General features: G+C 37.6%; 1 long non-coding RNA gene across 1 annotated transcript; it reads right to left on the reverse strand.

Annotated features, from left to right (window-relative positions):
- Positions 1-8,130: 8,130 nt before the first annotated feature.
- LOC131408142 (uncharacterized) lies at positions 8,131-17,302 on the reverse strand. The gene is made up of 3 exons (XR_009220697.1): positions 17,209-17,302; positions 9,936-10,016; positions 8,131-8,204 (listed from the first exon to the last, which is right to left on the reverse strand). It is a non-coding gene; the product is annotated as an uncharacterized LOC131408142 (long non-coding RNA).
- Between the last annotated feature and the right edge of the window lie 8,209 nt (positions 17,303-25,511).

Here is a 25,511-nt window from a genome sequence, read left to right on the forward strand (position 1 = left end):
TATTCTTGGCTGAAAATTTTTGTCTTTCAAAATTTTGAATATATCATTCCACTCGCTCCTAGCCTATAAGGTTTCTGCTGAAAAATCCACTGAAAGCCTTGTAGGGCTTCCTTTGTAGGTTATCTCTTCTGCCTTGCTGCCCTTAATATTTTTTCTGTATTGTTGACTTTTGCCAGCTTTACTAATATATGCCTTGGACAAGGTCTTTTTACATTGATGTAATTAGGAGTTCTGTTGGCTTCTTTTACACATAATTCCAGCTCCTTCTCCAGGTTTGGGAAGTTCTCAGTGATTATTTCTTTGAACAAGCTCTTTGCTCCTTTTTCCCTCTCTTCCTCTGGAATACCTATAATCCTTATGTTGCATTTCCTAATTGAGTCAGATACTTCTCGGAGAATTTCTTCATTTCTTTTTAGTCTCAGTTCTCTTTCTTCCTCCATCTGAAGCATTTCTGTGTTCCTATCCTCCAGATTGCTAATTCTATCCTCCAGGATTGTCAGCTCTGTTGTTTAAGGACTCCAGATTTTTCTTTATCTCATCCATTGTGTTTTCCATCTGTAATAATTCTGTTTGGTGTCTCACTATAGTTTTGATCTCTTTTGAAAAGAATTCCCTCTGTTCAGGGAATTTGGTTCCTGATTTTATTGAACTGTCTTTCAGAATTCTCTTGTAGCTCGTCGAGTTTTCTTATGATGGCTGTCTTGAATTCTTTGTCATTTAGGTCGTAGATTTCCATGCCTTCAGGATTGGTTTCTGAGTGTTTGTCTTTTTCCTTCTGGTCTGGAGTATTAATATATTTCTCTTTACCTTTTGATGGAGTGGATTTGTACCGGCACATAGTGATAGTTTCTGGACACGAGGTCCACCTGCTGCCACTGGGGGGGGTGCAGGAGCTGTGTAATCTGAGCCCACTGCTGTGATCTCTGTCAGGTGTGGCTGTGTGAGCCTGGGTCACTCCTTGGGATCACAGTGGCCCTGTGGGGTCTCCCACTGAATGGGAAAGTAGTCACGTGGGGGGCTCAGGGCTACTGCTACATGCTCCCATAGACCCACGGAGTTGTGCTCCCCACTTTGGGGCTGCAGCATTACTATGGGCCTTCACGGCAGCTGGGAGCTTGTTTGTCTGGACTCAGAGCTCAGCTGCCCTCTGTTCCTAGGCCATACCAGCAGTTGTGCTTGGTGGGTGGGACTTCCCCTCTGGGACTGAGCAAAAGCCACTCCCTGGGACTGAATGGGATTGTAGATTCTCCCACCAGAGGAGAGAGTGATCACATGGACTACTCCAGGCTACTGCCACCTGCTCTCACAGTCCCGCTGAGACATACTTCCCACTTTCTGGGCCACAGTGATACTATGGGTGTTCACGGAAGCCGGGAGTTTGTTTGCCTGCACTGAGATCTCAGCCGCCCTCTGCCCCTAGGTTGAACCAGCCATTGTGCTTGGTGGGAAGGACATCTCCTCTGGGACTGAGCCAAAGCCACTCCCTGGGACCAGGGTAGGATTGCGTTTTCTCCCACCAAATGAGAGAGTGATTACTTGGGGGCTCTGGGCTTCTGCCATCTGCTCTCACAGTCTTGCTGAGACATGCTTCCCCACTTCGGGGCCACAATAGTACTATGGGTGTTTGTGGCAGCTGGGAGCTTGTTCACCTGAGCAGCAGCTCAGCCACCTTCTGCTCCTAGGTCCCACCAGCCTTTGTGCTTGGTGGATGGGGCTTCCCCACTAGGTCCAATCCTGCACTGCTCTCTGTGGGTTGCATGGACCTGAGTGCTTCCCCACTAGACGGGGAAGTGATCACACAGGGGGCTCAGGGTTGCCATCACCTGTTTCCACAGTCGGGCTGAGGCACAATCCCACCCTCAGGGTCACAGTAGTGCTATGATCGCTCCAGCTGGGAAAGTAGTCACACACGTGCACTGGGCTGCCTGGGGTCCAGTGGGTGCTCACCTATCTTCACCACCTCCTCAGGGGAGTAGTCCATCCATCTTCAGATATATAGCTGCATGGGTCTCTCAGGTGTCCTGGTGTGCTGTGTGGGTATCCTCTGCTGATCAGTGAATGTCCTTTTAGCTGTAGTTTGAAGGGGGAGAGACACAGGGAACTGCTCACTCCACCATGTTGCTGAAGTCACCAGTTTGTTTCTTATTTGGAATACTAAAGGGTGAAATGAGACATCTTAAGACAAAGTGTGATTGTCTCTCCAATAAGCCTCCTCACGTACCTCTCTCCAGTCTGTGCTCCACTCACATGGTTCAGGTTTATGTGCCTGGGAACTTAAGACACTGTTACACTTTTTTTAGATTATATTATTTTTGTGCTTCTCTCTGAATCATTTTTGATCTAGAAATGTGAGCTGAGTCTTATGGAAAAGAGGAAAACAGATTGCTTAAGACCTTGCCATTCTAATACTCACTTTCTATTATTATGAATTTTCGGGTTGCTATGGATCTAGTGGGATGAAAATGGATTTTATTAGTTCACTTAATAGGCTATACAACACGATGTGATGCATCAGCAACAGGAATGAAGTTTAAAGATGATGGGTAGGCATTCTGTGACAAACACCCTTTAACAAGGATAGCAAAGATTAATATGGCAAATACTATGCACAAAGTACTATTCTAAATGCAATATATTTCATATTATTTACAATGTGGGGCACATATTGTCACTCTCTCTATTTGAGAGATGAGGAAACTATGGCATGAGGAGGTTAAATAACTTAACCAATGTCACACAGTAGAAGCCAGAGCAAACACTTGCACCAAGAAAACTGGTTTAAATGTTCCTGCTCTTAAATAACACATTATCCTACCTCTTTTTAAAGAAGACTCTCTATGCACTCTCTGTGCGTTGTTATTAATCACAATAGCCAAACGTGGAAACAACCTAAGTGTTCATCAACAATGACTAGGTAAGGAAAATGTAGTGTATATATATATATATATACACACACACACACAATGGAATATTATTTAACCATAAAAAGGAAGGAAATTCTGCCATTTGTGACAACATAGATGAATCTTGTGGGTATTATGCTAAATGAAATGTCAGACAGAGACAGACAAATACTGTATTATATTACTTATATATGGAGTCTAAAAGAGTCAAACTCATAGAAACAGAGCCTAAATTCGTGGTTGTCAATTTACTAGGGGGAAGGGGGAGAATGGAGAGATGTAGATCAAAGGGTACAAATTTTAGGTCTTAAGATGAATAAGTTCTGGAGATCTAGTGTACAGCTTGGTGACTACAGTTAACAATACTGTATTGTATACATGAAATTTGCTAAGAGAGTTAATGTTCTCACCACAAGCAAAAAAAATGATGACTATGTGAGGTGATGGATGTGTTAACTAACTTTATTGTGGTAATCATTTCATAATATACACATATGTCAAATGATTACATTGTACACCTTAAACTTACACAATGGTATTTGTTAATTGCATCTCAATAAAGCTGGAAAAAATTTAAAACTTTAAAAAAAGTAAAATATACTCTCTATAACCGTGTAGGAAGAACAAAGCCCGTGAGCAGAGTGAAGAATGAGTGGACAGATTAAAACTGCTCTTGTTATTTAAGAAATCACATTTTAATTAGATTATTTGTTAATTTTCACTGTGAAATGTGTCAGTAATAGCCTGTGCTGGTATACACAGTCTAGGCACAGTTAGTAGTTAGTTCCTCTTAATGACTGCCACTTAGAGTTTGACATTACTATATCAGACACAAGGGAAGGCCAGTAATCAAGAAGGGGGGGATGGCCAAGATTTAGCTGCAGAAGATTCCATTAAAGCGTAGTTGGACCTGTCCTTCATGCCATTATTTTCCTTTTCCCTGCTAGGTCAAATGTGATATGGCCACATGCAGTCAGCCTGCACAGGTGTTCTCTCCTCCCAACCCCTGTTCCAATATAATTCTATTGAGTGTATCCAGCCTAGATTTATACATCCTTTTCATTCCTTTGGGACTGAAAAAAGTTTGCCTAATTTGGCAATTGCATAAGAGGACACATTCATATGATATAACGAAAATATTAGAATTGTTCTGTATCTTCATTAAGAGGATGGTTACACATTTGTATTCATTTGTCAAAACTCAGCATTTTGCTAACAAGCACTTTTCAGTAAAAGTATAGAATAAAATGATATAATTAGGTATGAAAGTCAATTAGGGAATCTCATTAAATTCTGTAGATTTGCCAGCAATGCTAAGTGTTGAATAATTCATTAGCTGTTTATCACATTTAATCTTCCCCCTATTACTGGGCTTTTTAAAAAATTTTTTAATTTTGCAAAAGGATTACATTTTTTCAACTGGAGACTCCAGAAGTTTAATTGCAATTTTATTAACATGGAGCTTTTGTTACCTAAATTATTGAAAAGAGCTTCACCTAACACTATGCTCTGTGCTCAAATTAAGGGACCTCACTCCAGCATTAAACAATTAAACATTTATCATAGATAAACTCTCAGTCTATTATTTGATAGGACAGGCAATAAAGAAGAAAATGAATCTTTCCAGTATTGTAGGCCACAGATAGATAACTGTCCTGCTTTTAATTGTCTAATCTACAAATTTTGAAACACATGGAAAAGATTTAAACAATGTTGTCCTTATGCTGAACCAGAATAATAAAAACCTAAAGTTAAGTTCATTCTATGTAAGTGGACTGGTCTCCCAGAAATGGAAAAAAAGGAAAAAAAAAAAGAAGAAAAAAATTCTCAAGATAAATACATAAATATATATAGATTCTATTAAAACATAATTAAATGTCAGGTGATTCAGGGTAGCTTAAATTGTACTAAGTAGAAATAATGTTATATTAACTAGGCTATCCTGTGCTTCTGGTAAATATGTACAATCTAGCTATTTAAATAATCTGCCATCAATTTTTTTAAAAATGTAAATTATTAATTTGCTTATGTAATGAATTCCTACTATATGCCCACAACTATGCTAAATCCTGCAAATAACATGATCAACAGCACACGTCTCTTGCATTAAGTCACTTGCAGTCTATTTTAAAGGCAAAACAAAATTTCATATATAATTAGAGCAAGTAGGAACTTGTAAGTATAACTTAGAATCTGTGTCTATAAGGATCTAACCCTCTTGCTTGGACCAGAATATAAGCTTTCTCATTATTTGCGGTAGAAATGAATAAACAGAATGGATTGTTAATTTTTAACATCTGTTTGAGACTAATTTTAAAAAACAATAGGTTTTGAATTGGTCACAATCATCAACATATTTTCTTCATTTCTTTTGGAAGATAAAAACGCCTCAGAGAATTTTCTGAACTGCCAGTTTCCTAAAAAGACAAGTGATTTTCTTCTTAATGCACTTATCGGTTGTATTTTGGGGAAGTGAGCACACTCACTTCCACACGACCTCTAACTGCTACTCAGTATCTTTACCAATGTATTTTCTAAACCACTTGATGTAACAATTAAGGACAAAACAATAATCCCAATGTTTTATAACTTCAAGTCCACCATAACCCAGTGTTTGACTCAAGTCATGTACATGAGGTTATAGGTCAAAGAAAACAAAAGATAAATTAGAAAAAATTTAAGCATTTACAATTACTTTGTGTCTTGCAATTCTGCAGAGAAAGGCTTACATCGCTACAAAAATTGGAGAATGGAGATGGTAATAAATTAATATATCTATAGTGGTCTTGAACGTCAATCAAACACACGAAGGCAATGTTCTCTTACACCTACAGAGCATATTTCTCATATCCTTAAAGTTTCAACATGGTATTTTCAGTGGAGTTTTGTGTGCCAAATTATAAATACATTAAAGGTTTGTAATTACAAGAAAGAAAAAAAAGAAACCCTTCAGATATCCATTATGCTCCACCATGTTTTTTATGAGTCACATAATGGAACATTCAGTGTTTATTGAGTCCTAGTACAGGCTATGAAAGTTTTTTCATGTGTCTAAATTCCAGGAAATCCAAATGATGCTCCATAATTTACCAGTTAATAGGTCTAGATTTAAACTTAGACAAACCTGGCTTCAATTCCTAGCTCAGTCTTTTAATAATTGAGGACTCAGATTTCTGGTTTCCTAAAAAAAAAAAGTTCTCCCCTTTCTTCTTTACTATCTGTTCTTCCCTGAATATTTTCTGTATTACTTCCTTATTTTGATAGTAGCAAAGTTCTCATATAAAAATCTGCATTTCTCAACCTTCTTTTCAAGGGTAGACATGTGACATAATATTTTTGGCCAGTGAGGTACAAAGTTGTTGGATGAGGCTTCCAGAAGCATCTCTTAAAATGGAAGAAAGGACTCATCTACCTGGACTATTTTGACTTTTGTTCTTTCCCTTTTCCTCTCTACAAAGAAAACTAGATGCTAGAATTAGAGCATCCGTCTTTCCATTATAAACCAAGAGCACATACTAAAGATAATTGATCTTGTGGAATATAAGAGTCCAGAACCCTGATAGTCTCATGAAATCACCACCCCAGTCTGAAATACCTATTTCCAAACTTCTAAATGAGAAAAATAAAATCTCTGTTTTACTTAAGCCACGGATTTCCGGATTTGTTATTTACAGTTAAATATAACTGTCAATCAATATTTTAATTATGTCACCATTGGTAGATACTAAATCTATTCTGAATATTCCTTTTATTTATTCATAAAATAAGTATAATAAATAATAAAAATAATAATATCAATAGGTATGCTGGAAGGATTAAGTAAGAACATACATATAAAGTGATCAACCCAATTCTTGGCAGAGAATTTGCACTTGATAGATTGTAATTATTAAAGTTATATACTACTTGAGAAGCAAGCCTTCCTCTGCCTTGCCCATTTTTAATGCTATACTTGAGAGAACAAATCAGCAATAAAATACTTGACTTTAAGATAGAGATAATCACGTCTTCACATCTCTTTGTATTTGTAACTAACAATACTACCAGTCAGGAATCATAGAAATTATAAGGCACAGTTTTCTAAAATTGCCATGAATCTATACTCTTGAGAAGTCTACTAAGTGACGTTGTTACTCACTTCAAAATACAGAGGGAAATGTATGCTTTAAAGCTGGATGTATTAAAGTTTTAATGAAAGCAAACTGAAAAAAATAGAGTCCTATCAGATATTCCATACCTTATACATGAATAAAGGTAGATAGGTTTATTTTTGCAAGGCTTTGAAAAGGCAGAAGCGATGTTAATTTAGACTGCTGAATTGTTTCAGATAAACAATGACTTAAAAGCAATTACAAGAGCAAATATGCTGATGATTTTGAAGAGACTATTTTAAGTAAAATCCATCCAATTGAAGAAAAAAACACAAAGCATTTAAATCCCAGATCCTCTTTAAAGTGATATATTACTTATTTATTGCTTTTAGGAGATTTTTCCTCAACAGAGCAATTAATTTCTCCTGATTTAATATATAATTAAGTTTCTTATGCATAATTGTATTCCTTTCATTTACATTTCTAAGAAATCATGGAACTTCAAAATAGAAAGTTCATTACAATGCTAATATTTAACGCTTCAAAAAAATCCCTCTGTGCAAATAACTAAATTAACTGCTTGATTAACTCAATTTACCACATTCCTTTTCTTTTTCAATCATGCCATTTATTTTTTTCCAGATTCACTCAAAAAGTTAATTCTCCATGATTTATTGGAAAATGAAATATTTTTCTTGGTTTATTTGATTGGCTTGTTTTCACGTGTGAATTTTCGTATTTTTGATTTTCCTGCTGTCAATTATTTCCAAAAAACAATTTTTAAAATTATCTACTAGGCATAAGTTGCACAAATGTATATCTGCCCACCAAATCCTTCTGAAAATCCTCCAATGTTTCACCCATCACTTAAAGTCTAAAATATGTCCCTATAATCTTTATAACATAAAATAAAGGTATCAGATTATATAATAAAGTAGCTCTAAATGAGAGCTGACTTGTTAGAGTCCTAAAATATGAGTGTATTATAAAAAGATTGGAGGATATTTTTATTATGCTATAACTGGAATAATAGAATGGTGAAACTGATCCTCTCTTTAGGTTAAGTAGAGGTTCATATATTTTGTTGCTTTATTTAAAATATTTAGCGAATGTTAAATGCATACTTACCACTGGGATTAAACAAAGGATGAGCTTATAAATTACTGGAAAGCAAGATGTCTGCCCAATTCCTTGTTGTCTCTTCCAGTCTCTAACATAGTAGGAGGAAAGAGAAAAAGGAGACAGATTGGGTAGTGAAAAAAGAGAGAAAGGAATGAAAGGAAAGGAGGGAAGGAAGGGGGACAGTATCCCAAATTGATTGGAAATGTGGCCTGTGGTAGAAAGTAAGCGTTATCTCCAAAGCTGGCTCTTGTACTTAAGACAAGTGTGTTCCTGGGCCTCATTTTCCCCGTAATGAATAACGGGACTAATAGTGTCCATGTCACAGAGCTCTTGTGAAAATTAAATGAGATCATCTCTACAGAGTATCCAGCACAGAGTAAACATTCAATACACAATATTTGCTTTATCTGGCAGCACGTATCGTCAGAGTCATCAGTTTGAAGCAGGTTCTTTTCCAAATCCTTTCTGATGACTTGAATAAAGGAATCAAGATCAAGCCAGTCTTATCTGACAAAATGATGGATTAAGTGAGCTCACGATTTAAAATCCAAAAGAATTCACCATATTAAACAGCGAAATAATGAACTCCACCAGAGCAAGCAAAAATTCAAATACAGAATAAGGAAGAGTGACTAAAGGAATATGAAAAAAAAAAAAGATTAAAAAACACTAATGAATTAAACCATGGAAGATAAAACTAAGTATAATTAGAAAAGAATGCTGGATTTGAATACTTAATGATTTAGAAGTCAGTCTTTCTATTCTGAATTGAGCAATTCCTCTTTAGAACCTTGTGTCCTGCCTCAGCCACCTGGATTTAAAAGGATAAGCTAAAACTGGAAAATGTTTAAAGATGAATAATAGAAATGGAATCACATTCTTATGAGGAAATAACAAATATTTTAAGCTCTTTGACTTGGCAAAAACACAGCGAAGTGATATGACTAGTAACCCTATCTTTGTTTCTCAGCAGTAAGTTGAGTTGTCAAAGCAAAAATCTTACTGAACAAAATTAATCAGGCAAGGAAGACTTTATTCAAGGCTACTGCAATAGGGAGAGAGGCCAGAACTAGGAACACAGCTCCACTGAAACAAAGGAGGGAGGGGGTTAAGCACTGGGCTGAGCTAGTGGAAAGTACTGGAAGACATTGGGCAGGTTGATCAGTGGGATGTGGGGAACACCTTGAGTTCTTCCTGAGTTGGCAAATGTTTTCCCCTTTGGTTATGCCATCAGTGCTTGCTAATTAGTGCCCAAGAAGATTGGGCTCCTACTCTCCCACAGAGACTGGGACATAGGGGCACTGCCTTCCTTGATGATTACATTTCAAGGAGATGGCCCCTATGTTCTTGAGAAAGACATTCTTGGGCTGTAAAACTGGCAAGAGGCTTTTAAAAGGATTTATATCTCAAATAGGCAGAGAAATAATTTACAATTACAAGTTTTCTAAAGAAAATGTTCTAAAAAATGGGAGGTCAGGGCCAAAGTCAGGAAGAGGTCTGTCTAAAATTTAGTCAAGTTGAGTAAAATGTTAAAGCAGCCTTGGTCTGAGTGTTTGCTTTCCAAGTCCATAATAAATCAGCAAAAGAATGATAAGAAAATAAAAGGAAAGAAAAATAAAATCTCAAATAAAAATAGAAATTTTACTTGGAATTATAGTGCTTATAATGCCCACTATATAGCAGATTCTTATATGTTGTCTCATTTACTACTTAATATGCTAATAAAAGGCCACGTTGCAGTGATCCACAGAAGATAGTTTAAAAAGAGTATCACAACTCAATGTTAGTCCTTTTCCCAAAAAGAAGTGACATGGCTTACCACTAGGGCATTCTCAGTTGAAATAGTCCTCTTGTAAATCGCTTCTTAGAAATATTGCAGCAGGAGCAGAAGCACATCATTCTGGAAAGAAAGTCTGGGATTAATAGTATCGTAACAATAACACCCTGGGGACTTCTATACTTAATTAATAAACAGAATCTTCAAAATCTGATGAAATCAGTAGAATTTGCACAGAGACTCAACAGTTACTCTTTGTTGAGAAACTGGAAAGAGTCTTTTTAAACTTCAAATCCTATAGCCAAATAGTTAAAGGTGTGATAAAGTCAATTTTACATGTTTTCTGAGCTATTCAGTCACATGTACATGTTGCTTTATTTATACCACTAATATCAAATCACCCATTTATTTGTTATTATTTTATACTGGGATAGCATGTGCCTGTAATAAGAGCTGCCACTCCCTCTTTGACTTAAAACTAGACTTGGGCATCTTTTTTTAACATAACCCTGTAGGCAGGCAATAGTAATCATTTAGAGATGGCACTTGAGTTGACATCTGGTTACTGTATTAACATACTATTTGGACAGAATGAAACATAAGGAAATGTTTTTATGATACGTACATGTTCTTTCACAATGGACTGTAGGAAGAAATAGAGGAACCTACCGGATGAAATTCTAATTGGCTACATGGACAGGAGAACTGGACAACGGTCTTAACAAGACATCTCAAATACACTTCAATCATAATCTTCCATAGCCTCAGGGGTAGACAGCAAAGAGTTTACTTCGTTGTATATGATAAGCCAAAGAGTCTCAGGGTTGAAAAGGTCTTGATGGTCACCTCCTCCAACTCTCTAGCAGGTGTTTCAGTCTCCTCTATGTCACATTCAAAAGTGGAGTCCAGATGGTGCCTCAATATCTTCACAACTGAGGGAAGTTGCTGCTTTCTAAGGCAGCTCACTTTCACTTTGGGGCAGCTTAAATTCTGATATTTTTTTAAACACCTTTATCCTCTAGTCCTTAGGCATAGGCTTTCCAGATATTTGAACACAGATGATGTGTTTACTTATTTATTTTACGTTTCACTCAACCCAAAGTCTCCTCTTTTCATGTGATTTAACATCTTACATTGTTTTCTTATCTGTAAATGGAAAGGTTTGTACTTGATCTGCATATTTAATTATTTACTTTTAGTAGTGGAAATCTTTATATAAAACAAAAATCCCATATGATAGCCTCACAAATAAACTATAGACCAGCACATAAGTTGTGGATGGAGGGAGCGCGAAAAGCGAAGAACCCAACTACTTGGCTTCCCTTCAGTCTTCTTGGAAACCCTCAGGTACCTCAGTGGAAGTCTAGGGCTCCATGGTAGAGACGTTGAAAAACATCAGAGCAGGTACCTGTGAAATTTACATCTAGCTGGAGATATTAGTATAATTTCTCAAGGTGAGTCACCTCCTTTCCCTTAGGTGGTCTTCATAGGTGCCTTTGAGTTTGTTCAGCATCCTGGTCACATCGGAGAGGTGTCTTCTGGACACACACCAGTGTCTCACACTGGAGGATCAGTCCTCAAATGCCCCATTTTAAAAACAGTCAACTTTAAAATTGAATTCAATATATCCAAAACTAGTTATTTTGCTTTTTTTAATAGAAAAATAAATCAATCATAAATGATTTATCACAACGTAATTCAGATAAACACCAAAGATTTGATTATGTGAACCATCATAGATGAAATATAACATCCTCTTCTTATCCATAAAAGACTTTTTCCTCAAATATCTGAAAAATTCTAAGAATAGGCAGTATAGCACATGTAGTTCACATGCCTTTATGATCCTCCTATGTCATTAATTGATGCAAAATGCCATCCAGATCTTATAGTCTTAACATTTCAGTAAGCTAAGTATGTGGGTGGATGGTCACTTTGATTTGTTTTGCCAATCTAATGCCTTATACGTCTAGAAATAATAAAAAATGAGTCATTGGGATGCAAAGCACTCCTACTTTGCTCATTTTGATTACACAGGATGGAGTTGTACCTGCTGGAGTGGCAATTTTAATTTTAATATGCTTTAGGAATTTGTCAGTATGACAATTATGTGACACTTTTTGAAACTCTGAGGAAAAAACTTGCCTTAACTATTCTTTTTAAGGGTAGAATGAAACCTTTCTCATGATCTCTACTGACAAACTTAAATCTCAACCAACAGTATAATATTTAATCCAAAAAACATTTTTTCGTTGGCGCAACATCCATGCTGTATTTCCAAGAGTACTATTTTTAGTCAACAGTTTCTGTTGTATTCAGCTTATCTTTTGGTTTGGATGTTCAATTAGTATTCTGGAGAAGGAATGTGCAATTTGAATGAGAAGAACATGTCTATAACCATCATCATTAATTTAAAGAATATATTTTCTTTTTTTTTCTACTTTGTATAAGTTACTTTCAAGATCTTTTCTATCAATGTGTTATATAACTCAGCTACTATATTACTATTTAAAGTTTCCTATTTTCATTGGAATATAGGGAAATGAATTATCTGAATGAAGCTAATATTGTATACAAAAATAACAATAGATCATGTGTAAGGGACCAAGTCTTAAGATCTAACACTAAGAATTGTGCCACTCATTCTACAGACCTTAGTTTTTCAAACATTTAACTTCTTAGTTAAATGACTGCATGAGACCAGGTGTAGGCAACCTCTAAGGCTCCCTAAGATTAAAAAAAAATGTAGATGACTATAACAACCTTTGAAAGTTAGACAGAACAGCACATGTAAGTACAGATAATAATTATGATATTTTTAAAAATCAGATTAACAACTAACAAGTTTGTTTTTTACAATCAAGAATAAATACTGAATTTTTTCAAATGCTTATTTGCATTTGTAGGTATTTTTTTAAATTCCAGATTTAATTTGCTTTTCCTAGTTCTTAAAGTGCTGATGTCACTATTTTGAAACCTTTTCTAATATAGGTGTTGGGTGCTTCAAATTTCTTCTTGCAAACTATTCTAGTTGCAAGAAGAAAACTCTCAGCAACTAGAGAATATACATCTAGAAAAAACTTACAGCTATTTTCACACTGAGTTGTAGAAGCCTGAATATTTTCTCCATGAGATCAGGAATAAGTCAGATATGCCTTCTTTAATCACGCTTCTATTCAACATTGTTGACAATTTTTTTTGTGCATATATTAATATGAACATATGATTTCTTATTTTTGATCTATGAAAATATAAAATGTATTAATTGATTTTCAACTGTTAAATCAACTTTGGATTCATGAGATACCAAAGTGGAAGTCTTAGCAAGTGCTATAAGGAAATAAAAATGGCATCTAGGAAAGGAAGAAATCAATTTCTTTATTTGCAAACAAGTCAATATTTTTATTGACTGTGTAGAAAATCTGACCATCTCGAAAAAGCTACCAGAACTAACATGTGTGTTTATCGTGGTTGCAGATCACAATGTGAACATACAGAAATCAGTTGTATTTCTATACACTAACAACAAACAATCTGAAATTTAAAAAATCAATAGCATTTTCACAGTATCAGATAATATGAAATACTTTGAGATAAATATGACTAAAAATGTGCTAAGCCTGCAAACAAAAACTGCAAAGGGTTGCTGAGAAAAATGAAAAAAGAATTTTGAAAAATGAAAGAAACACTGTATTCATTGACTGAAAGACTCGATATTGTTTAGACATTAATTCTCTCCAAATTGATCTATAAATTCAATAAAATCCCAAATTCCCATCAGATTTTTTTGTAGAAATTGATAAACTTATTCTAAAATGCATATAATAAGGCAGAGAATCTGGAATAGCCAAAATAGTCTTGAAAAAGAACAAGAAGTTTGGAAGCTTTATATTACTTGAGTCAAACCTTATTATAAAGCTATGATAATTGAGATAGAGTGAGATTTGCATGAAGGTAGATAAATAAATCAATAGAACACAATGAAGAGTTTAGATATAGAGTCCAGGCCTATGGTAACTGATTTTCAACAAAGGTGCAAAGACATTGCAATGGATAAAAAATAATTTTTCCAACAATCAATGCCTGAACAATTGGGTATCTATATACAAAAAAAAAGAAACTCTATCTATATCTTGTATAACACATAATATTAAGTCAAAATGGATCATAACCTAAAAATAAGCTTAAACCATAAAATTCCTACAATAAAACATAGAAGAAAATTTTATAACATTTGTTTAGGCAAATATTTCTGAGATACACCACCAAAAGCACCATCCACAAAAGAAAAATGACAAATTAGACTTCATCAAAATTAGAAATATCTGTTCTTCAAAAGACATTACTAAGAAAACCAAAAGACAAAGCACAGACTGGGAGAAAAATATTTGAATAGTATACATCTGATATAAAAATTGTATACAGAATATATAAAGAATTATCAAAACTCAATAATAAGAAAATAATCCAATAAAAAGGAAAATAGGCAAAATGGGTTTATCTACACTTGAAGAAATTAAAACATTTCCAAAGCAACAGCAAGTCAGAAATAATTGCAATGCGATCGTTTCCTGATGGTAATGGTGTCTCACCACATGGATGAACACATTCACTGTGCACACACTATCCACTTGATTGACTTTCAGCCTCTGTTTGACTAGAATTGTTTACTCTAAATTCCTCAATCCCTCATATATTCATTTTAAGAAGTTCTTAATGTTTAAGTAAACGTCTGCTCTTTCTTTGTTGTAGATTTGAGACTTTGCCATAGGTTTTCCTTTCATTTAGCAGGAAAATATACCCCATTCTCTGAGCTACCCAGCACAATTATTTTTTTTTTAATCTCACCTATCTTTGTAAAACTATACGGCAAAAATATGTTTTATGTAAGTCAAAAATTCATGGCACACTTGTGAAGAATTCATGGTTCAGAAGTGAGAACCAGTTGATGCTGAATGTAGTGCAAGCATGGTACCTCGAGCTAGTTTACCATAAGAATGACCACCCTTAGAGCAACAGGAGCTCGGCCTGGCCCAGCCTCAGGGAAACCAGGGCTTTGGATTGACTTCCTCAAAATTGTCTGTGTCCTCCTCTGGTGCCTGGTACCAACATAGGAATGTTGTTCCCCACTAGTAGAGCACCTCAGGCCTTGACTAGGAGCCACATGGGACTGAGTTACCTCCATTTTGAGGTGCATTTTGATGGAACTTTTCCAGGGCTTAGCTTACAAGCTTTGCTAGAGAGAAAGACTTCATCCTACTTTCAAAATTACAACAACGCTCAGATCCAGCTCAACTCCACATCAGAGAACTCAGTGTCCTACTCCAGTGGTCTAATGGAACAAGGGGCATGTTCTGTTTAGGAGGTAAATATTACTTTGGACTCTATTATTGTCTTACATCAATGTCCTTCATAGAATCAAAAATTATAAGATAAAGTAGACACAAGTAATATATAATGTTTGAGAGAGAAAATAGTCAATAAAAACAAACCCAGAGTCACCCTCAAAGTTGGAATAATCAAACATAACTATGATACAATTTCTAAAGGATCTGGTGGAAAAGGGATTCAGTGTACATGCAGAGATAGGTAGGATCGGCAAATAAATGGCAACAAAATAAATGAACCTCAAAAAAGAAAAAGGGACATAAAATAAAAAATAAAATGTGTGATATTTGAAATTAAATTATTAGATCTACTTAATAGCAGATTAGACACCAGAGAGAAAAAACAGGTAACTTAAAACTGGGTCAGTAAAATATATACAAAATAAAACACACAGAGGGAAAAAAAAGAGAGAAAAATTTGGAAAAAGCGTTTGTGATCTCTAGGTAAATAACAAAGGTTCTAACATCCGTGTAATTGGAGACCCAAAAGTACAGAGTGAGAAAGAGCATGGGGTAGACAAATATTTGAAAAGATATTCACCAACATTGATAAAAGACATCTACTCAGAGATCCAAGAAGCTCAGCAAACCCCAAGCCAGCTAAATAAAAGAATAATACAGCCAGACACATAATATGATCAACTACTGGGAGGAAGGAGGGAAGGAGGGAGGGAGGGAGAGAGGGAAGGAAGGAAGGAAAGAAGGAAGGAAGGAAGGAAGGAAGGAAGGAAGGAAGGAAGGAAGGAAGGAAGGAAGGAAGGAAGGAAGGGAGGGAGGGAAAGAGGGTCGGCCTGTGGCTTAGCGGTTAAGTGCACGCGCTCGGCTACTGGCGGCCCTGGGTTCGGATCCTGGGCGCGCACCCACGCACCGCTTGTCTGGCCATGCTGAGGCCATGTCCCACATACAGCAACTAGAAGGATGTGCAACTATGACATACAACTATCTACTGGGGCTTTGAGGGGAAGAAAAAGGAGGAGGATTAGCATGGATGTTAGCACGAAGCTAATCTTCCTCACCAAAAACAAAAAAAAAGAGAGAGAAAGAAAGAAAGAAGAGAGCAAGATAGGGAGAGAGAGGGAATGAGGGAAGGAAGGAAAGAAGAAAAAAAGAGAAAGGAGGGAAGGAGTGAGGAAAGAAGGAAGGAAGAAAGCAAGCAGCCTAAGAATATCGCACATAGATGAGAACAAAGACACATAATGTTTAGCAAGGAATGTTATTTTAAAATGCTCAAAGTGAAATAAGGAAGGGAGGTTATAAAGGAGGGAGGAAGAGAGGAAGAGAAGAGCAGGCGATGAGAAAGTACAGTATGTTACTTGTTGATGACTACCCTTCTCTCCCCAGCACTCAGAGTGTCTTCTGCCATTTTATTCCTTGTGTGGTTGTCTTACATTAGCCCAGTTCTCAGGTCACCCAAATGAAAATGTGGGCATTTCCCTCGCCAGTTAATCTACCCAAAATGTTAAAACAGGTCGTTTTGCGGGTCCAAAAACTTTTATTAATTGCTTCCACAGTTCCAATGGTCAATGGTCTCTCCCTGGCTTCCCGCACCCTAATGTCAAACTTAGAAGGCAAGGCACGCTGAGAATGAGACAACTCCAGGGTAAGAACATTGCTCGATTACAATTTCTTCTTTACCTCTGGATTCTCTTTCATTGTCTTTGGTCTCTCCGTTACCTGAATTTTGTCTGTCCACCCCTGCTAAGGCTGAAGGGAAACACGTCTTTAGAAGAGACAGCCATTGGTCCCTGCAAGACACTTTCGCCCAGGGGCTGAAATAACCAAAAAAGGGCTATGCTTCTCCCGAAGTATTTTAGATTCTGAATCATAGAGGCACCTTTTTAACTTTGGCGGGGGACCAAGCAGCTGCAAGTCCTCGGCTCCCCCTGGGTACAGCGCCCCTGGCTCAGGTCCCGGCGCTCAGGACTCACCTGGTGCTGAGGACCAGCGCCGGCGGGAGAGGCAGCAGGCAGAGCGCTGGGCTGAACTGCACGCTGTCGCCTGCCGGGGGCCTCCTGCCCTCGCTGCCTTCGCTCTCCCTCCTCCTCCGGGTCCTGCCGCTGTCTCTGTCACCAGCCGGCGGCGAGCCCTCTCCGGTGGTGAACAGAGATGGACTAACGCACAGGCCGTCTTGAAAGCTGGGGGAGCGGGGAGTGAGTGCCGGGAGGTGACGCCCCGTAGAAGCGAGCCCTGCCCGGGGTGGTTCGGCGCCGCCGCTCCCGAGCCCGGAGGGCGCGTTGTCACTCGCGCTGCAGGCGGCGCGGGGCGGGGGGGGCGCCCGGCGAGGGCCCCGCGCGCTCGGTCACCGGGCTGCGCTCGGGGCCCCCGGCTGCACACCCGCCCGGGGCCGATCGTTTATGCCTCTTCTCCCGAGGATGGGAGGAGCAGGGAGGGGGCAGGAGAGAAATCTAATCTGCCAGTAATTGAATGGGTCTACTAGGCAGGAAATGAAACCGGATTCACTGGGAAAGACTATCAGGTTTACAGTCGCAGGCAGGTGTCCCTCACCTGATCACACAGCTTGCAGAACGGGCCTTTAGAGAGGGCGTTTAAAAGTATTTTTCTAATTAGAAATGCATAATGATGCCCCTAGTTCAGATGGCTGAGCAGCGGGAGTGGGCAACATCCAGAAGTATACTCTGTCCCATAAGGCCATTGCAAGCTTCTTAACCGGTAAGTGGATTCGAGTTCGGGGCTGTAAAGACATATGCTGCTTCTACGTTTTGAAGATCCCTAATCCTCCTCTGGCTTCAACCTCTCTGCTCCACCAGCAGCTGACAGGGGGCTGGAGCTGGTGACTGGAGTCCACTCACCTGCGGGGGTCCTTTCCTCAGGTGAGGTTCATCCTGGAGCCATAAACTGAAGAGATTATTCAGCAAAATGTTAACAGTAATTAACACGGATTGGTGGTGTTGGAAGCAGAAGTTTTTTGTCATTGTATTTTCTGAATATTCCAAAATTTCCACAAAAGAATGGAAAACTCGATGAACTCTAACTCAACTATAGGAGTCCTTTCTCTCAGGTGAGACCTGTAAAGGAGGAATAACTCAAGAATTAATCAAAATAATAACAGTAATTAACTCAGAGTGACAGAATTGGAAAGGAGAGGATTTTGTTTTGTTATTGGGTTTTCTATTATTTCCAAATATTCTATAAGGCTCATGCCATATGCAATAGAATTCAGCTTGAAAAATAAATTACACAGATGAAATAACAAGTCTTCAACAAAAATCTTTTGTAGAAAGAAACCCTGGAAAATCAAAACCTAGTCTGCCTACTGAGATAAATAACACTGGATTTTTGCAATAAGATAAACAACTCTGGATTCTGCAAAATAACCCGGCTAAATTACTGTTACAAAGCATTTACTTGTTCACTATTTCATTCCCACAGTCTTGAAACAGTCAGAAATAGGAATGAATAGTACGCCTGTTGTAGACATAAAGAAACTGAACCTCATCAATGTCTGTGGTTTATTTATTTTCTTCTGAAAACTCAGTTATTGGGTTTTCCTGAATCCTAAGCAAGCTTTATACTTGAGAAAAATGCAGCTGACCTAGTGCTTCGCACAAAGTTGGGGTTCAGTAAAGATGGCTTCGTTAGAAGGGCACACACGGGGAAGAAAAATTGGTTGGTAGGAATGCTTCTCCAAATGGTTCACTTCACTTCAAGTTTTCCATCCTAGGGGCATGTCATTGACATAACAATTGTAGATGACATAGTTCTCTTCATCTCATTTTTCTGTTATTTAAAAATATATTTTTTTGGTTGGATGAGGTATAACTCCTTCCATCCTTTGCCAAACTTTACTATGAAGAGCAAGCACATTCGTTAACTGATTATTTTGTGCTTTTAATGAGATTGAAGTAATAAGCACCCATGCAGAACAGAAATAATGCGTTAAAACTCCACATCACTAAAATAACTGAGCAGGAACATATGCAAACTGGATAGCATCCCTTGGTTAACAGTAAAAGTGACACAAATGTAAGTAGACAAAATCAACTCATATTTGAACCACATGTCACTTGGTAGCAAAAAACACATTTTGGTGGGGCCACCTGGTGGTGTAGTGGGCATGGACCTACGTACCACTCATCAAGCCATGCTGTGGCGGTAACCCACATACAAAGTAGAGGAAGATTGGCACAGATGTTAGCTCAGTGACAATCTTCCTCAAGCAAAAAGAGGAAGATTGGTAACAGATGTTAGCTCAGGGCCAATCTTCCATACACTTTGCTAAAACAGAACTCTGACTTTAAGTTTACAAAATATGATTTCATTTTGCACTTGCTAGAGTTTCCTAATGATAGATTTCCAGTTCAAGCTTGAAAATTAATAATCTGAGATGCATTTTCTACAATAACACCTGGCTATTTTCCATTAAGAACATGTGTATAGTAGGAAATACCATTCTGATTTGTAGATACCATTACGTTTGTATGACAAGTTTACGTTTATTATCTCTTGTGCTCACCACAGAAGTCAAGTACACCAGCGTTTCCATTATTCTTCTCTTTTCCAAGGAGGAGGGCTCACAAAGAGGTCAAGTAATTTGTTCAAGGTCACTCAGTTTCATGTAAAATGGAGATTGTATTCAAAGTCCATGTATCTCTTCAAACTCTGTTGTGATAAAGATTCCTCTGAAACCAGCAGAAGGGAAAACTTTTGCCTCTACTCATATTTTATTATTTTCTTCTAGACATATCAACATAAAACAACAATCCTCGTCATCCTTATCAACTTAGGAGAAAAAGATCAAAGTAAACTTTGTTTAGACATATCCACACACAGTTCTGTGTGCGTCTCTGTATTTTATTTCCAAAAGTAATCCCAAATTTAGTTGACTTGCTGTTCATTTTCTGTAGAAAAAAAGTGATCTGTCTTACATGGAATAGATGTGTATCAGCAAACTATATCTTGGGAAATAAACCTCTATAAGATTTCGGAAACAGTTTGGGATTTCAGAATTATATCTTGAATTCTGTTATGCTTCACTGTCATGTCAAATGTCTTTTCTTGCTGGAGAATTACAGGACCGTAGGTCTTCATTGCCCAAGACATTTTCTCTCTTCTGTCACAGAGAAATTTCAAATTCAGAAATTGATTTCATGGCTTCAGAGAGTTGCTAGACGAATTTTAAAGATCCAGCAGTGCAGATAGCAAGCACACTTAGCGTAGAGCATTTCAGAGTGAATTGCAGCAGTTACCATTGATACTGTTGTAGATTCTGAATATCTCAGAGGAATCTTAGACATAAATAAACAATTTCACTAGAATCTCTCTCAGAGTCCAGCTTTGATTTTCTTTCTAGATTTCCTTCCTTCTCTCATCTTTTAAGCTTCAGTATTCCTTGGGGTTCAGCCTTTGATGAACTTCCATTTTTTTTTAACCAAGATGAGCTTATTATCGTTTTCATGATTTAGACCTCTATCAATATTAGATAACTGCCAAATATGTATTTCTTTCCTAGGAATTCTTTGAGTACTCCAAAGGTAGACTTGATTACACTGACTCATTTTCATCCCTCCATCCCATCCTCTTTCTTCATTTCCTGGAATCCTCCACTCCTAAGTCACTCATTTCATAAACCTGAGAGTCATCTATTATTCCTACTTCTTCCTCTCCTCTCCTATCATCAAGATCTGCAGACTTTATCACCTATATATTTATTTAATCCAGCCTCCTGCCCCCTTCTTCATCCTCACCAGAACCCCAGTTTAAGAATTCATGACCACTTGTCTCTCAACTGAACTGCTTCCTCCCAGGTGGCTTTTCTCTTAAATACATAGCTCCTAGAGTAATGTATATGAATTGCAAATCTTCTCATTGGTTTAAAGAACCTTGGCAATGGCCCCTACTTTTCTTTGCAATATAAACAAGCCTATTCTATTGCTATTCTCTTCCGTGTTGCACTTGAACTTATATGTACTCCTCCATTTAAAATATATATTCTAAATAAACTAAACAAAGTGATTGTAAAGACAAAGAAATATAACTAAAGTTACTTTATTTCTGTCCTTCTGTCTGACACATGGAGCTTTTACTAACCAGACATGTTATACCTCATGTAATTGTTCTTCAGGATCTATTTCAACAGATTCCAAATGTGTGTTTTCCATCTGCCCTTCGAAGGGTAAGCAGAGGGTGATATGGGAGTACCCAGAGCCTTCAAACAGCCTTGAAGCCAAAGAAGGCTTCTCAGAAGTGGCAACACCTGATTATATTCTTTAGCAAGACAAATGGATTTCCATATAATATTTTATTGGTTACATAACACTTTTTGCATATAGTGTCTTATTTAATCTTCACCAAAACCTTTTGGTGTAGGAATATTTATCTCAATTTTACTGATGAAAAAAACTAGGCTCAGGAATGTTACATAAGTTGCCCAAGGTCATACAGCCAGTGAATAGCTAAGACAGAGCTTGAAATCAGATCAGCATTAAAAAAAAAAAAAAAAAAAGATGGGAAAATTGCAAGCCAGTAACTAGCTCAAGCTTAATAGTGGCTGGGGAAGGTTTGATTTGATCTTCTGATTTCTTTTCCAATCCTTTCTAATTTCTCTCTCCCCTCCCCACCATCACATTTCCTCCAGCAACAAATGTCACCTTAGTCTGTACAGTTGATTTAAGATACAGCACTGCCTAATCCCTGTAAACATTTGGAGATCAACACTAATCTTCCGACAATTTTTAAATAGATTAATGTTTATCAAACACTGTAAGTGCCAACTGTAGGAGTTATGATACCTGCTATAAACAAGCTGCACGATCAAGGCATCTCTAACCTATTGAAGATTTTCCAATCAAAATTTTTGCAATGAAAAATGTTGAAAAATTATTTTTACCAGTTTCCTAGTAGTTAAACTGCCTATTTTTCATTTTTATTTTAATGTGCTATCTTTAAACTCAGCTTATCATGGAAAAATTCACGATGTTGGACTAGCACCTCAGAGAATATTGGTACATGCCATTTCATTTCTTCATTGCTAGGGACATTTACACACTTCCCTCAGGCTTTCCTGTTATTCTTCCATAAACTCTTGAAATAAAACCATGCATATGGTCGTCGATTGTGGCATTTACTCCACAGTGTCAGACCAAAAAGCCTAAGAAATCACAATCACATCGACAGAGCCATATGTCTCATCAAATTCTATCACTCACAGTGCCTAGCATGCTGCTGACTTCAAAGCTGAAACCTTTAGTGAAACCAAACTGATACGCACCCACCAAACACTTGCTGAATGACTAGTTTTGTGTGAGAAATGTGAGTTAAAGCTATGCACACACACAAATTTTTTTTTAACTTTATTTATTTATTTTCCCTCCCAAAGCCCCAGTAGATAGTTGTATGTCATAGTTCCACATCCTTCTAGTTGCTGTATATGGGACTTGGCCTCAGCATGGCCGGAGAAGCGGTGCATCCGTGAGCACCCGGGTTCTGAACCTGGGCCGCCAGCCGCGGAGCGCGCGCACTTCACTTAACCGCTAAGCCATGGGTCGGCCCCCACACACAAAGTTTTGCATACGTATATGTACATATATAACATGTAAAACACTAAATACTACAAGTGAATAAGATATATATATGATCAAGATAATATATACAATCAAGATACATATATATAATCAAGATTATATATATAATCAAGATACATATATACATATTAAGATATACATATATCTCAGATTCTTGATCACAGGTAGTAGGTACTTAGTGTTTCTCATCTGCCTCTCTGGTGTTCATTATCCTCCTTCGGGAAATAAAACATGATTTTGGGGGATTCCCCTTCCCAGTTCTTGCGATTTAAATGATACAGGACCCACTGCCAAGTTTCATTAGTAGGTATGTGCTGCGAATTTGACCAATCAGTGACTCTCTGTCTCGACAAAAAGACTGGTATGAGTTCTGAAAGAAAGCATGCCTGTGAACTCATACCACAGAAGATCACACCAAATATGCCATTTGAAGATTTTTCAGATAATATTTGAAATTCCAGTCTACTCTATTTCTGTGGTTCCTGCGGAATTGGAAAGTAATGGTAGCTGCCATTCATTTCATTTTCTCTTCACTAAGTAACAACTTTGCTCAGTGTCAGACCTTAATTTCATTCACTTTAAACAGATCCCCAAGTTTAATTCCCATAGTTTGTGCTGCCCTGCCGGTCAGCTGCTGCTTTTTGGATCTGCAGTTTAGACTATAAATATAGAGATCTTCAGGAACTGGATGCAGCTGCTAATTTCTTTCTTGCAATTACTTAGGTTTGCAATTAGGCTGTGGATGACTTTTGCTTAACGTTAGAGACAGTTCTGAATGAAAATATTAGGACATTTTGATATCCTTATAGATGTGCATGCTGAAAAAAATGTGTTCGTATAATTAGGTAGATGGAGATGAAAGGGATGTATTTATAGCAATGATATTTAATGCCTCAAACACTTTTGAAGGTATATGCCAAGAATGACAAAGTGATCTAACATCAGAATTCTTCAAGCTATCTATCAGTTGATGATTCAGTTAGATTCCCTTCTAATTTTGCTAAAAGGACATCACCTCTTCCTGATCAAAGCCCTAAAATGGCTTCCCACGTCCTTACAATGCCTGAAACCTTCATATGCGACCTGGCTGTCCATGGTCCCCTTGACCTCACCTCCTACAAATCCCCCCTGACTCATTAACCTTTAGTAGTAATAAATTCCATAAAGATTGCTCCTTAAACACGTCGGGCACTGCTGCCACTGCGATGGCTTTTACACTGCCCGCTCCCTGTCTCTGGAGCGCTTCATCCTGACGTTCCAACGTCACCCTTTCAATGACTAATGACTGTCCTGATTGTTGCAACCCAGCCTCCCAACCTGGACACTCTCCACTCTCTTATGCTGCTCTTCATTGAAAAATCTTTATTATTTATTTATCATTTTACCGTTCGTTTTCGCCTATTTTCTTCCTAGAACGTAAGCTCCATGAAACACCGCGTGACTGGGGAGGTCACCTTTCTTCTCTGACAGCCCAGTCCATTTAGGAAAGCAGATTAATCCAGCACAGCTGATGGGAACTTGTGTGTTAAGAGGATTAAACTTTTATCAGAAGAAATGAAGAAATAAATTTTTCGTTATTTATTTTTCTCTCCGTCTGCTTGGTAAGGTCGGAGACGAGGAAGGACTGAGCAAAGCTGCTACAGAACGTGACGTGTCTAGGGGAAATTTATCTAACAGGTTACAATAATAGTTCTTTGAGTTCAGTTTGATTTACTTTTTGGAAATGTCTTAGCTTCTTGTCTGATAAGAGTACACTCGATAAATGTTTCCGGTGGCTAAATTGTACCGGGGGACTTAAAGTATTTCAAGCTTTGATCGCGTGCGAGCGGTGTGCGCATGCGCACACACGCATCACTAGACAGGCTGAGCTGAAAACTAGGAGGAGAGCTTTATTCCGATTGCTGCTCTGCAGGGAACTACCGTCTATCACTGACTTGCCCGGCAGTGGTGTTCAGGATTTCTAAAGGCACAGGAACGAAGGTGGCATTTTGCCAGGTACTTCCTAGTCACAGAGGAAACAGAAATTTATGAATAATACATCTGCAGATTGTGTCAGTTGGTTTGTGCTCTGACATGAAGTTAGTGTGGTCTGGAGAAAGTGAATCTGTCTTTTTCTAGTATGATCACAGAGTGGCGTTTTCTGATGTTGATCTGTGAGATTGTTTGTGTTCTACAGGAGAACACCATGGTCTAGTTTGAGTGTCAGTTCAGCTCCTGGAGAAAGCAGTCAAAGACTGTTTTTTTTGTTGTTTTTTTTTTCTTTTTCAGTCTTGCAATCCAGACAATACAGTTTCAGGTGGTACATAGTCACAAACATATAGATGTGGACAAAGATAGAGCTCACTTGTTTTCAATAATTTAAGAGAATCAGCTTTTCTTATATTTTCTCTTTATTTCTTAAAAAAACCTTTAAAACATTTACTTATAACATTGACACTGAGATAATAATTTATTTAGCAAACTGACTTCGAAAAAACATGAACATGTCTTAATTACATTAGATCAAGACTTCTTGTTGAGTTCTCATAAAACTGACCAGGAACAAAGTTTATCTGCTAACACGTCGTTGGGGAGTATAATTTTAAGAATTCAGAAATGAGGGAAAGGAAAATTGAGGCAGGAAATGAGGGAGAGACAGTGTGAGGAAGCCTGGATACCACTTGGATCAAGCACCTCCAATGGCTCAGTCT

This window comes from Diceros bicornis, chromosome 7 (assembly GCF_020826845.1).
Source record: "Diceros bicornis minor isolate mBicDic1 chromosome 7, mDicBic1.mat.cur, whole genome shotgun sequence".
Lineage (NCBI taxonomy): Eukaryota > Metazoa > Chordata > Mammalia > Perissodactyla > Rhinocerotidae > Diceros > Diceros bicornis.